Source organism: Pelecanus crispus, chromosome Z (genome assembly GCF_030463565.1).
Source record: "Pelecanus crispus isolate bPelCri1 chromosome Z, bPelCri1.pri, whole genome shotgun sequence".
In the NCBI taxonomy this organism is placed as follows: Eukaryota; Metazoa; Chordata; class Aves; order Pelecaniformes; family Pelecanidae; genus Pelecanus; species Pelecanus crispus.
The window spans coordinates 30,640,527-30,655,969 of record NC_134676.1 but is presented as its reverse complement, the minus strand read 5'-3'; the positions used below and the strand labels follow the sequence as shown (position 1 = coordinate 30,655,969).

Genomic DNA, 15,443 nt, shown 5'->3' with positions numbered 1-15,443 from the left:
ACCGTGAATATAATTAAGGGGAAGCTGCAGTGGTAATTTCTCTCCTCATTAACTTCCTGATTGGTTTCAGGCTCAGGATTCCGGCGGGCGGCAGTTTGTCACCAATTCCAAATGGCCAATCGTTAATACTAATGTTTGTGTAACTAACTGCCAGCATCTGCCACGGCTTCTTGTACAACAATAATAGTGAAAGGGTAACATTAGTGCTTCCCGTGTTAATTCAGATTCTGTTCATCAATACGAAAATCTATGAGGTAATTAGCAAAATGCATCGGTAGTTGAGGCAGTCAACGGAGGGAACTAAATCACAGCGGGAGCTCCGTGGGCCCCTGACACCTTAATCATCAATACTTACTATGTTCTGGATTTTACTGTTTAGTGGAGAATATTACCAGGCTGTGATCTTTTAAAAGAGAATATTGTTTACAACCATTGCGTGTTTTTTAGAAGCCGTGATGAATCTAGTACAACTGCGGGAGAACAAGGAACACGGAGTTGAGGCTTAAACTCTGTCCCCGAGCAGCACCGCTGTGCCTAAGCGAGCAGCTCCTCCACGCTCGCGGCCTGGGTGCGGGGTCTGAAGTTCAATGAAAAAGAAAAGATTAGGCTTGGCTTTCACAGCCATGCAAATCCAGCGGGATTCAAGGAGAAGTAAACAGCAGCCATCTGGGTTTACCCTATCACTGGGAAAATGAGAAACACTCTTCTAAAAAAAAAAACCCAACAGCCCATTTCTGTAGTATTGTATGTTTCTGCAGTAACTTCCATTTGCAGCTCAGCTTCCTGATTTGTCCTTATTTTAAACATGAACCGTGTTACCAAGAGATGGAAAAGACATTCTGGAGTTGAGGTCTCATGTATCATTTTCACCTCCTTTTCCTGTGATGAGGTAACATGGCAATTTCTGTTACTTTCAGGGAGTTTTGCCCATTTTTGACATTGCAGAACCCAGTTCCTTGATTTCATGCAAGTCTCTCCTTTGATGCATGTAAGGGACAAGTAAGTAAGGCTCCAACATCACCCTGCCAAAGCAGACTCTACTATTGTCTTTTAGATCTGACATAAAACTTTTTTTTTTTTTTAACGTGATGAATGGGATATTTCCCACATACTACATTTTCTCCTAGCTAAAAGACAAAGAAAAGAATTCAGTGCTTAGATATGAGGGAGTGACAAAGTACTCAAGGCAACTTCCAGCAGTTTTTTTAGACATCCCATGAATGCTGCTAATGGTTTAATGACACAGAAAGAGCAATCTGGGTCTGGAGCATCATTTATTCCTCGCACAAAACAGCCAAACAGGTCTCCCACATCTCCGTGCCTGAATAACCATTGGGCTGCTGGAGGAGGGCACTGATTTGCACCTCGAGCAGGCTAGAATAGCATTGGGGCGACCTGCAGTCAGGAACAACTTTGTAGATTTTTCTTTTTCTTGCCCACCAATCCTGAAGCCCAGAAGTGCTGCAGGATGAGAAACGCTCCTTGCAGGGTGCAAGAGCCAAGCTCTCCTGTCCATGAGATCATACCAGGCCATTCCTGATGCTGTGTTTCCTACCTCCCCTTTTCAGTGTGTAAGCGGGGTTGATGGTGGAGTCCAAGAAGTCACATCTCTTCAGTGTCCAGATGAGGATGCAATTTGTCTTTCCACTTCACTTCCTCTGCTAAGTCTGTGCTTGAGATTTCATCACTGCCTAAGAGCTCCTAGGACTTGAACCAGATGCAGAAAGGCAGGTTTGCCTCTTCGGAGGCAAAGAGGAAGGAAGTGGAGGAAGAGAGGAACATTTCCGCTCCTCTGGAAGGGAATCTGGCTCACCTGGTGAGGCAGGCTCACAGCACAAACATACTCATTGGGTGGCCCAGTCTGCACCACACTCCCATGATCTGAAGCACACAGCATGCATTATTTCAGGTGAGTACCTTGTTGGAGTGGTTCACACTTCGACTACTACAAAATGACAGACCAGAGATGCTCTGTAGGTCCACACATCCCAGTGTCAAAGGGGAAATCACCTACAGAAAATGCAGCAATCGGCACCTCTCCTGACGTGTGCTAAAGACTAGCTCCTCAAAGGTCATTCAGGGGCTTAGCTTTTGCCTGCCAACAACACAAGCTGCGGTTGGATCTGGCCATGTCTGGCATCAGGAAATCGTCTCCTTCTCCATGAGGTACCTCGCATTATGCAGTAAACAAGCAGTAGCATGGCTTCAACAGGGCTGGCTGGCTCAAGGACTCAGCTCTCTGACTCTGAAACCTCATTCTGCTCTGATCTAGCGAAGTCCAATGTATTAAGATTTAGGACATGCTGTAAGGAATCTCTTGTGTTCCCAGGCTCCGGGGCAGAAGTATGAAGGAAGCGATTGGGGTTGAAAGGGGACAATTTTTTCTTTACTCCTGAGTAGCCAAATGGGCAAAAGGCTTATTGATTTTAAAGGATTTGTTAATATTTTTAGTGTGCATGTGCCTGCAGTGTTGGAAAGGACCATTTTTAAATACTGACACCTACAAATCTCTGCGACAAACTTACAGAAAGTTTTTTTTCTAAATTGAAAGAATCCAGCAGAAAACCCACCCAACACGCTACAACACGGATGTTAAAACTCTGCCACAGTAAAACTGCCGCTTCGTTTTGAAGATCTATTTTTCCAGCAACTCTACATTAATTCATTATAAACCTGGGGAATGACACAGAGGGCAACTTTTTTGGTTGACAGACACCCACATCTGTTTCTCAGCACCTCAAGTGGTTGCTCCTAAGCCTTCTGGACCACTGGAGCTCCACCAGTCTTCCCACATTTCTCATGGGGCATCACACATCCCAGCCAAACTTCAAATGGAAAGTGTCATGACATAGGAACAGTTCCAATCACCAACTGGTTGGTCTCACAAACCATCTCAGGGTCTGAAGCACTGGTCTAAATAACATGGGTTGTTTTTCCACTGACCTCTAAATTGATCACAGTTTTGATGGTTAGGCAATTTGGGCTATATATGCTGGTCTCTGAATGCGTACAGGGGTATGTAACTACAGCCACATAGATTTTAAAAACAACCTGGCACTACCAAGATACTATCTCTAGTAGATGACAGTGCTACTCCCCTATCCAAACCTGCACTGCTTACTCAGATAGACTTCCACTTCAAGCAAGGAGCAGCGGGTAGGTGCAATGCTGATAATAAGAGCAAGATACTCGGATTGGGACTTGTAGCTATAAAAAGGCAGCAAAAAGGAAATGAGCAATTCTGTTCCAGTGTTTTAATCACACAGCAGTAAAATGTAGAAGTTCCAAGCTCAAAGAAACAAAACCCATGTTCTTTTTGATTTAAGTCTATGAGTTTCATCTGTTTGAGGCTTGCAGCTGATCCTCCCACTGTTGTTACACAGGCGCTATCTGTGTAAATAACAGTACCAGAATTGGGTCTGTGACAGTTTTTAAAGACCATTCCTTGATCTAATTACCTTTTACCCTTGGGAAAGCACCTGAATACTTTTGAGCCATACGATTCTGAAAAATTTTCGGCTAATATCACACAGGAAAAGAAGGGAGAAGGGATTCCAACCATAAACACAAAACCTTACATCTTCTGACACTGGAAACCACATTGACTTTTAACATGAGTGATCCCTAGAATTCAATGGACTGAAAAGAATAATACACTTTCAATGATGTGAGAAAGCAGAAGGATATTCATGCTTGAAAAGTAAATATTTTCCCGAGTTTACATTTAAAAAACTATTAAACTCTCAATAAGGAGCAATTTTTAAAGATTTAAAGTTGAGAGGTACAATCCATTTTTTAAAACTCTTTCACCTTCTTTTTCAGGGAAAAGGAAAAAAAATATGTATGCCAGTCCCACATGCTGCTAAGGCCCACGCACTTCTTCCTAGTGCGCACACATACGTCTGTGAGCACAGCCACGCGTGCCAGATAAAGGAAGTGGAACCAGACTGCCGCTGGCAGCTCAAGGGCACCGCATCATCACTGAAGTGTGCCTGGGTTTTCGGCTTGAGTGTGGACAGGAACTGCTTTCACGGTACCTTCTCCTCTGTAGCCAAAGCATTTCTCCACTGAATCTCTCATGCGATTCATTCCTGTGCAAATGCACTATTTGAAAAGATGGAGGACTACTGACTTACACTAGGGTGAAGAAACCAGTGCTAGTGACAGGCTGTTTTTTATAGACCAGCCATGCAAGGGGATCAGTGTCATACTCTGGTATTCTTCTCTGCGCAGATCTAAGACGCCAGGAGTCAGGAGCCTATAGCTCGATGGGTTCCTGCTAGAAGGCCACAGAGAAGCAGCAAAACCTTAAGAAAATTAAGAGACAAACTTTCATCAGCTGTGTTTTCAAGATCTCCTTTGAACACAAAGATTCATATTTTGTAAAGCTGCAATAACTCATGTTTCTGAAGGACATTCACACTTGGGTGAACCCCCAATATCTTTTAATTCTTTTGCCTCTATTCTGTGTGAACTAACTTAAAAAAAACATTGCTGTCTTCTTCCTCACATCCCTCTTGCTCAGGATGAATGCTGGGATTAAATGGTTCTTACTGACTGAGAATTCTTGCCAACATCTGCAAGTGCATAAATGTGCTAAAAATGTTTTGTACTCACTGTCCTTCTCCTCCCATCCCTCAGGCCTGATCACAGACCCGAACCAGGTGACGGCTCCCACGGGGACAAATTCTTGGAAGCCTACCAGAAGCCAAGGCTTTCTGCTCACTGCAGCTGGTCACCACAACACAGCACGATGCAGGCTTCTTAGAAGCAGCGTTACACACAGCAGAGAGTAAGATGAGACGTTAGTCTAACAGGAGGCCCACACCGAATAGTTACAAAGGGCTATGGAAAATTCAGCTATGGATCTGCCTTAAAACTGAACTCTATGTATTACATATATACACCAGCTGAAATGTCTTTGCGATTTTTGCTTTCATCAGTAAGTTGTGGACTCTTCTGTGCTGACCGTAATGTGGACCAACTTAGGAGAAAATGGGAGTGGTGTTCCTTATCTGCTTTGCATGTTATTAAGACAAGGGCAACCAGTTCAGTTCTAGGAACATATCTCCGTGGATATCTTCCTGCTGACAAGAAGCTTCAAGAGCAACAAGCAGAGCTGCTTTTCAATGCAAAAATAAAAACAAGCTTAAGGATCTGGAACCGAAAACACGTCCTGCCTGTGTCTCTTAACACGGATATACTATTTCACAGTAGAGCCCTTTCCCCTTTCTCAAACACCTACCCTTCTCACTAACATTTAAAGCAATTAGGATTATCTTGGATGCGCACAGTAGGGCACATTCATTGTGTATTTTCAAATAGCATTAATTCTTGGCATTAGGAACTTGGGATAAAAGGTAAAGATCTGAATGACGATCTTTATTCAGCATGCTTTACCACAGATTATCTCATTTTTTTCCAGTTCATGCTTGTACTTTTAGCAACTAAGAAGGCAGGGCTGTAACTGATGTAATTAGAAACCAGAAGCTGAAGAAAATATCCTCCTGTTGACTCCCTCACCTCTGGCTTTAAATTCTCTTACAATAATAGGTGAAACAATCAAACAAGGCTTTCCACTTCTCACCCACGACCGGTTAGACAAGGAGGACGCAAAGACGACATTCAGGAAGCACAGGCTTTTTTTCTGGGACTCCAAAACCTACCTTGAAACTATACCAATCCATTACAAAGCAACTGCCCTACACGCTTGCAGACAATCCAGAGCAGAGCAGTATTGATGGACCAACACTCTCTGCCATCACCAGTGTTACATTCTGTGGCTAACTTGATGTCACTAAGCTACTGCTGCAGGCTAGGAAAGGCAGAGGGTGAACCATCTCAGAAAAACTTCAGGAGGATCAGGTGTGCTGAGATGAGTACCCTTCCTTTGAATGACTGAAAGGCAATGTGCAGAATTCAGCTGGTAAAAGACTGCTTTTGGGTTGGCAGAAGTGAATGGTTACTTGCCTCTTGCGCAAGGTTTTCACCAGAAATGCTCACGCTGCCTGAGCCAGGTCTCAGCAAGGTATGAATCAGTACAACTCTGCAGAAAGCTCCCCAGTTTATATTCCACTGCCAGGCACCCTGATGGCTAGTTCTCTCAATAAGGAGACACGATTTTAAAGGTTTCACACAGACATTTTCTGTTTTGGAAGACATGAAGCAAAACGTTCTCCAGGAACAGGACATCTCAACATAAAGCAGACGTTTCCCACTGCTGGGTAACAAGGTAAAACATGCACTTCTGTAGAGGTTTTTTTGGGTCATCTCTAAGTATAAACACTCTGCGCGATTACACAAGAAGCATGACAATCTCCACATCACAAAAGAGGTGAGACGAGGTCACAGACTTGAGGTATTTTTAACCTAGTAGTAACACTACAAAGAAAAGAGCATCACAATAAAATACCAAAGGCATCTCCCTTTTCCTTCCCTACCATTCTCCAGTCACTTACTTAAACCCTGCACTGTCCTGTGCACGCATTTGCGCAGCAACATGGGGAATTACATTGGAGAACCAATTCCGCTGCTGAACATGCAGACCCTTTGGGTTTGTATTGCCAGTACTGGAAAGATGCACATACCTCTCCTTCAGGCTGTGGCTCTGTGTTATGACTGCCTACTTTTGGAAATCCCTACTTCCCTCATACATTCACAGTCCACCATGGCAGGGCAAACCCAATGGTTTGCATGGCTGTGCTCTAAACCAGAGGCCAACAGAGAGACAATGCTTTTGGGAAAAAAAAAAAATCCCAGCAAACCATTTCAAGATTCAAGATTAGAGAGCAGCCACAGAAACATATGAGGAGGCATCGATTTCCAGGAAAGGCATGTAAAAAAGTGGCTGTGAGGGATGGGGGTATTTGGAGATCTGCCACCAGCTGAGGAGCAGCAAGGAATCTCAGAGGAATGAAGCAATTTGCTTCATCACGTAACAAGGCTATGACAAAGCTGAGACCTTTCATCTCTTTATTCCTGGAGGTCAGATACTACTCCTCTATTCCACACACAACACGGGAGACTGATTGTCCATCAAAAAAGAGATGTCTCTGGTGTGTTGTATTCAGAAGACTGGCAAAAGACAGAGGCAGCTCTGAGAAAAAAATGGGATTCAAATCCACTTTTTTGACTGTTTTTCTTATTCCTGTAGTAATTAAAAACTGTTCTAACAAGATTAGAACACATATCCATAATTTCTCATCAGAACTATCCAATTTTCTTGCCAGCTGCTGGTGCACATGCCCAAACATCTATTCTGGGCATTTTATCTGGCCAGGACTGGTTTTGCACAAAATTGCTGTGCTGTGGGGCCATAAGCCTTGGGACTCCCTAGGCTCTCCCACTGCTGGGCGCAGCAGCAAGGCAGGGATCTCAGCCCCCCATATACTCCTCCTGTGCAGCCACCTTTGAAGCCAGATCCATTAAATGAACTGTGTTTTTTGAAGAAGCAGCCTTTTTTTCCTGGGAAAAAGAAAACAAACCATTCCACAGATCCGCGTCAGAAGAGGTCACAACAACCATGTAAACAGGTGGCAACCTCCGGTGGCAAGGCAAAAACAGCAACAGACTGCCTTCAACTCCAAATCTAGGGACAGGAATCATAGAATGGTTTGGCTTGGAAAGGACCTTGAAAGGTCTAGTCCAACCCCTCTGCAATGAGCAGGGACATCTTGAACTAGATCAGGTTGCTCAGAGCCCTGTCCAACCTGACCTTGAATGTTTCCAGGGATGGGGCATCTAAAACCTCTCTGGGCAACCTGTTCCAGGGCTTCATCACCCTCACGGTAAAAAATTTCTTCCATAGATCTACTCTGAATCTACTCTCTTTTAGTTTAAAACCATTACCCCTAGTCCTATTGCAAGAGGACCTACTAAAAAGTCTGTCCCCATCTTTCCTATGAGCCCCCTTTAAGTACTGAAAGGCTGCAATACGGTCTCCTCAGAGCCTTCTCTTCTCCAGGCTGAACAAATGGACTCACCATCCACGTGAGCCTGTTGAAGGCAGGTGTCCAGCTGAATGTCATCAGCTTGTCCCGCTGTGAGTTTGCAGAAACGTGATTTCAGCAAAATCAACGAGTGGGCTGGATTTTTTTCCAAAGCAAATTTTTTATCAGAACAATTTCCAGCCAGCTCTAAAGAAGAGAACACGGTGTGATCTCCCTGCACCCTACAGTCCCCTCAGGCATAATTTGGGGACCTCATGCTAATTTTATGGCGACTGCTTACTGTCCATCTCCTTTGGGGTCTGCCTCTTTGTCTATGCTGATGAGACAGGCTTTTCCATACATCCCCAACACCTTCTGACCCACAGATAATGCCACACAGAGGTGACTGAAATGGACGTTCCCAGCTGCTGTTAGCTAGTGGCAATATAGTTGCGCACGCTTATCACGGCTGTCGCGCAGCAGCGCTTGAGAAGGAATGGGCAAAATGCTGCTTCTTTGTGGGATGCCTGCTGACACTGCAGGGTGCAGATGGACAGATGTGGGGGCTGCTCCCTGTTTCAAGGAAAGACCTCACACACTACATCTAGTGCAGTGCTACTGCATCCTAGTGCACCACAGGAGACAGCTAGTGACTCCTGACTCCTCAGCTGCTTCTGGGCATCACTACAATATAGCTGCCTTTGTTTTGCTTGGTATATGTATTTAAAACCTGTCTAAACAAGAAGTTCTTTGTGAATAATTACCTCTAGAAGCATCAATCTAGAAGCATCAATCAATACCTAGAAAATGCATTGCCATTCGCAATAGCTGTGGCAAGAAAATGTTTTTTTGAAAAGCAATGGTAATTTTGAAGGAAGGAGTGCACTCAAAGCTCAGGATAATGTTATCAAGCAGCAGAATTTGTGGAGACAAAAAAAAGGCACAAGGTTTCTCCCTTGTGCAGCTATACTAAAGGAAGGAAATAGGATCCTAAGAGCTTTAATAATCACATATAACTTTTTGGTGTTCAGCACAGAAATCCAAACATAACACTATCTTGCCTGAATGTCTCTCCATTCTTGGGTCAGAAAGGCTGTTAATCTTCACTAGCATATCAGGAAAAAAAAAGGAGGATATCACAGTTTGCGCAACACCAGGACTAGCCGTATAAATGTAAATGTTAATTCTGGTCACCCTCTTTACATTTTTATGGTTGACAATGTCACATTCAATCTATAAAAGAAGGATGAAATCCATGCCCATTGTCATCAGTCATAATGCTCAAAGAGTAACCAAATAGCTAGTAATGATGGCCTCAGCTCTTTCATGTTTAATGACAGTCTTAATTTTAGAAAATACTGGCTCAGTGCAAAAATGCCATATTATACAGCTTAAAAGATTTTTTTGGACATGATTTGCAAGCTTTTGGAAATCAAGAGTTTACTAAACAATCAGAAAAAATGCTAAGTCTAATGAAAGTGATCTGTTATGGTAGATACAATAGATTTTTCACTTGCAAAGAATAGATTTTTTTTTTTTTAATGCTCTTATAATGCAAGCTTCTCTGCTGGGAAGGGAGAAAACAAGGATCTGCAACTCATACTACACTAACAAAAGCAGCAGGAGGTTTGTCACTGACTTCAGCATGAGCAAGACTGTACTTAACAACAACTGTGCTCAAAATTGAACAAGAGGGAAGAAAGAAGCCTTGTCATTTACAGCTTACAATTTAAGTGAATCTGCAGTTTAAAAAGCCCAGAAGGCTTTAAAGTGACTTAATATTACCATGGCATTACTATTTTTAATATTAACTTCAATTTGGAAGCAAGTCAAGCAGATTTGCAGTAAAATGGTTCAACAAGCATTGATGAAATATGCTGCACAAGATGGGTATATGCATGAACAGAGAAAAAATGTTGCTACTTATTTTAAAGTGAGATTTATGCCCTCCGAAGTTTAGGAACCTTGCTGCAATAAGTCACAATACTTGAGAAAATAGGGACAAAAACCGAACACAAAACATTTTTGAGGTAGTCAAAGAAGTTAAATGAAGTTTCACACAACATTAGGCTTAAGACAGACCCGCTGTGTTATATTTATATTTATTTCCACAAACACAACAGCAGTATTAAATGCAGACTGTGAAACGCTGGTGCGGCGCAGCGGCTGGTCCTGCTCTGAGGTGAAGGGCCAGCCTCTGCCTGACCGCGTGCCATCAGCCGGAGGGCATGGGCTGCACCTAACGATGCTGATGGTGCTGCCAGCGGCATCTCCCCAGGCCCAGGAGGTCCTGCTGACTTCCTACAGCCGTGGCGATGCAGATCTGGTGGGACGGTCAACCCACCAGTGTCCGGCACTTTATTCAGGATCCTGACAGCAGCAGCCTTGCTAGGAAGGGCCAAACTCACTTGAGATCACAGTTAACTGACTACAATCTGTGGGTCAACAGGGCCTAAAAACCTCAGTCGTTTTAGTTTCCTACAAGGGTACTAGGCCACTTCAGTGCTCTTGGCCATCTTCCCTTACTAAGGTTACTGAAAAGGGCTTGAGTGCCTCTCACCGATTTTCAACCTGTGCTTCCCTTACCCTTGCTTGCCACAGTCTGAAGTCAGGAAGGTGAACCTTAAATCATGTTTAAGTGGCAGAAAAGTTCTAAAATAAATAAAAACTAAATAGAAAAATCAGAATTTTATTATTGTCATCTGTTGTAGAGAAAATTTTAAGGCAGGTTCCTTGGGTCTCACAGGCCAATCCAGACACTGGTGGCTGTGTCGAAGACTGCCTGCCTTCAAGAGGACCACTCCAACGCTACACCTCAGTTAATTTCAACAGCGCTGAATGCCTCTCTGGTCAATACAAAACTGATTCTATGCTGTAAGGGCAAGGCAGGGAGAAGAGAAGGGGAGCCAAAAGTGGAGCTCATCCTCTGCTGCATCATACAGCCCTGCTGCAACCCACCGCAGACATGGGGCGGTGGTGCGCGGAGAGGGCAGGGGCTGCAGGAGCTTGCACCATGCAGAATAACTCAGTACCCGGTGCTGTTCAGGGTCAAGGCAGGCTTTTTCCCTCTCTTGGAGGATGGGGCAGGCAAGCATCTCTGTCTCCCACCACACATGTAGCTAGCTGACAGGCACAACAGTTGAATGCAGCAAGAAGAGCAGATGAAGTGATCCAAGCTGGACAGTGAGAGTCAAGAGGTACAGAGGTCAGCCCCACGGCTGAGGAGGGGTAATTACTTTCAGACTAGGGGCTGACCCACGTTCCTCTCTCCTCACTCCTTTCTAACTACATTTTAGGCAGTTACAGCTTCATTTGGGTTAGTCCCTGCAAAAGTATCCATGTAACAGGAATACAGGCAGACCCCTCTCTACAAGCCAGTCACTCTGATGAAGGCTCAGTTTGCACAAACCCAAGTGTTGCATTTATACCTTGGAAAAATGAAGAGACTCAATCCACAACATTAAAGTCCCTAGAAACACCTGCGACTCAGGGAAGAGCACGGGCAAGATGCGTTTGACACAGCTGGTAGAGACAGCTTTATGAACTAAAAATTTGTATTTATCCAAGAGAAGAGACAGCAAAAACTGAGACGAGCATAGCTTTGATTTAGAGTATTTAGGAGATTTTAAACTGTAATTAAGGGTACACAGGTAGCTCAAATCTGGGTCAGATGGAAATTTATCAAAATGTGTTTTATATAGCCAAAAGCCAATACAAAAATCTGCTAAGAAAATCTAATGTAAACAGTTGTTTCAGGGTGGGAAAATAAAACACTCCTTGCAGTGTCTGCAACTGCTCTGAGACAGAATTTGAAAGGGAAAATGATTTATAAATGAACAGCAGAGAGAGCTCATTGATTTTTCTTTTTCCTTCATGTCCAGAAAGGAAACAAAACTAGTGACAAACTGGACTAAAACCATTCTTTTACTTTCAGCAGTCTAAGACATGATTAGTGCCATGTTTGGGGTAAATAAACGTATTACCCACAGCACAAGGGGTATGATTCAGACCTTATATAAGCCTTTATACTTCTGAAATGTCACTGATTTACTGATACTGTGAGATAAACATCAGGCATAGAGCTTTAAAACTGGCATTGTAAAATTGTAACAAAACAGGAAATAAATGCAAAGAGGCTAAATGCTGGTCTTAAAGAAGAAACAAATCACAATTGTTTGGTTATTTCAAAATGAACCACAGGGAGTCCTATGTGGTTAACTTGGCTCCCACTCTTTCCGGATCACATACTAAAATGAATCCCAACAAACGAAGTGTTCAGTTCTGAAGATACTTCAAAATGAATCTCCAGATCTTTTCAGACTTTTAAGACAAGCTTGTTTAAAAAACAAACGCCCCCTCCCCCAATCCCTTTCCAACATTTTTAGTGAGCTGTAAATACGCTCATCTGCACTCAGATGCTTTCTGCTTTTCTCACGTCTTGTCCAACCTGCAGGTGCCAAGCAGGGTAGCCCCTTTTGTAGCAGAGGTGGGGTACACTGCAGAGAAATTCTAGGAATCTGTTGGCATGTCCTTCACGGTCGCACCGGCATGCATGTGCTGTGATGCCACAGGAACATGGTCTGCAAGCAAAAGCTACACCGGGGCAAGACAGCGTCACTGCATGCAGGTGGTACAACCGCTCACAGGAATCCATGGGCAACTACCCTGATGGAAACTACCAAGCCACCTCAAGCCTTCTCCTTAAAACACCAACAGCACTAAAAGGTTAATGAAAATGCTGACACCCTCCTAATTACAGCGGGAGAGCGGAGTCCCTCTCCTATTCTGACTATGCACCATGAGCATGAGTATGCATTTGTACCATGATCTTATTTACATGTGTGGAAGCAGCGAGGGGAAGTGAATACTTTTATAGTATGCGAAACAAGTTCACTGGCTTTGCACCAGCGTAGCAAGACGAGTCTGGTATTTTTCCATTTTTCAAGTGAAAAAACACTTTGTCTAAATACTTCTTAGTGTGCTCTCTGCACGACAGAAAATGTCACAAGCAGAAAGCAGCTATAACACTTGCATGTCTGATGTACTTCAACAGGTTTGGGAGAAACAAAATATAATTTATTATATCCTATTTAGCTCTGCAACAATTGCCCTTCAAAACCCAAAGGCGAACAATGTAATTGAACGTACATGCCTTCTTCCCTGCAGAAACCTCAAACAGCCTCAGGCAAGAGCTAATACAGATGTAGTACAAGGCATTAAAAGAGTGCTGGATGCTGTAGCTAGCAATTATCCTGGTATTTAACCAAATCTATCGCTCATCAGGAAAGCGTTTAGTGCAGTAGTCGGAGCGAGACAGGCTGACACGGAGCACAGCTACTTAACTGTCCCCTCCAGCGATTACACTTTCTCAACCTGAGAGTCATGTCAAATTAAACAACTACACATTGACTTTTCACTTCTATAAACATTAAGGTATGATTGACAACTCCTGGATGTTGTAAGACAGTCATTATAATCAGCCAACATACTGTTAGCTTATTTGTGGTGGTTTTTTTTCCCGCCTGTTCTGAGCAATTTCCTCCTGGATTATTTTTACTGTGCTCTATAAACATGTTAGCTTTGATTCCCTGCAGGGTCACTGTAACAAAATGCCACCCCCACCTTTGTATGTGTGTGGGAAAGCAACATAAAATTAAGTAACTTAACTTGGCATACAAGATACTTTTTTCTCCCTTGGTCCAGGCTAGCACTTACCCATTTAACTCAAATTTGGAGCTGTATGAACAGCAACAATTGGATGCTAGTGCTGCACTAAATACTGTTAATGTGGCACCTTTCTGGAGTATTTTTCCCAATTCCTGCCCCATCTCCCAGAATTCTCTTTCAATCTATGTACAACAGACACTGCAAGAGGAACAAATCACCTGCAAGAATGGGAAATTAAATTACAAGCTCTACAATAGTGGTCTGAGTATGTATTCATAAAGACCTCAAGCTTCCTAAGGCTATTACAGCATCCCTATGTCAAGGCACCGCTTACTACATATATCTGAAGACTGCAGCTTAGTAAAGTTACTAGAAACTGAACAGGTACATAAAGCAGTCAAGGTTGTGAAGAAATACGTCCCTTCTTTGATTTTATATGCAACATTCTGGCGCCTGAAGCCACTACATTATAAGTGACAGCTTTACTCTCCACCCCTCTAATTCAAGCCACAAGAGTAACATAAAAGATGTCCAAACTTTCCCCTCTCAAAATAAAAGGAGAAAATAAATTTTTGTAAATAACGCTTAACACTTCTACCTTCTCACTCCCCCATCATCCCTAAGGAACCTCACTGGATCCCTTAAAGCCTCTGGTAAAGAAGCAAATGAGATTAATACTGTATCATTAAGCTAACTCTGAATATGAACAAGTCTAGAATGCTACTGCTATGCCTGGAAGCCTCCGTATTTACATGATTAGTGGATCTGAAGCTTTACCTTCACACTGCCTGCAGCAGACTGAAAGATAAACTTTACAGTGTTGTTTTTTTTAGAAAAACACAATAAATCAAGTAAATAAAATCAGTAACAATAAACACATTTGTGGAAACTGTTCTGAGCTAGAAAAGTATGATTTCACTGCAGCACTCAAAGCAAAACCAACTACAGGACCTGAAAACAGCTGAGGAGGACAAATGAAGTATAGTTCTCTCTCCTTTCTGGTAGTACCAACTGCAGTCCCACTCCTTTTTCCACTTCTGAACTATATTTAATACCCAAGCATGGCTCTCAGAAATATAAAATTAAATATAACAGTATTTCAAACATCCCATCTCTCCCTCTGGTTGAAAAGGCAGGCAGCAATAAAACCAGAAGACTTCGGTGAAGAGCCCAGAACATGCCAGCTCTGTTTCAAACACAGAGGGCAAAGCAGTCACAGCACTGAAGACAGTGAAATATAACTTAATTTCCAGGTTTTGCAGTATAGCACTGAAATAACAACATCACAGGAAGCACTTAAAAACTTGGCTGGTCTATCTCCAACCTTTTCTTTCATTTCTTTTCAATCAGTTAACTGCCACCAAAGTACCTAACTTTCACTAAAGCAAGTTACTGTCCTTGTCTGTAGGCCAACCAACACAGTGTGCTTTCCACTTCATGCGGCTATTACTGTTTTAACTCTGGGGACATTTCTCAGACTACCAGATCCCCAAGACAGCAGATTTATGTCCAAAGACTCAGCCTCAATTTGCTCAGACACAAAATGTCTTGGTTCTATTTTGCACCGACTTCCTACTTATGCAATTGGACAAAGGCATCTACCATTTTATCTTATTCTCAATGACCTCATGTCCACACTGCAGTTGAATGGACTAAAACAAGCAGGGAGAGCATCTGTCATTCCAGCACACCGCCAGATGTACCAGTAACTTTCGTAGTTTCTGTATTTTAAGGTTTCTGGGTAAATTTCCCCCAAATCTTCTGCTCAAAGTTGCATCTCCCAAGCTCAGTGGGCATTTGCACAAAAAAACAACAAAAAACCACCCAAACAAAAAAAAACCAGCAATG

At 43.0% G+C, this 15,443-nt stretch overlaps 1 protein-coding gene across 1 annotated transcript in view; it reads right to left on the bottom strand.

The window, feature by feature from the left end:
* Positions 1-15,443, bottom strand: part of DMRT1 (doublesex and mab-3 related transcription factor 1) — a 59,962-nt gene that overhangs the window by 550 nt on the left and 43,969 nt on the right. The gene's annotated exons all lie outside the window — the stretch shown is intronic.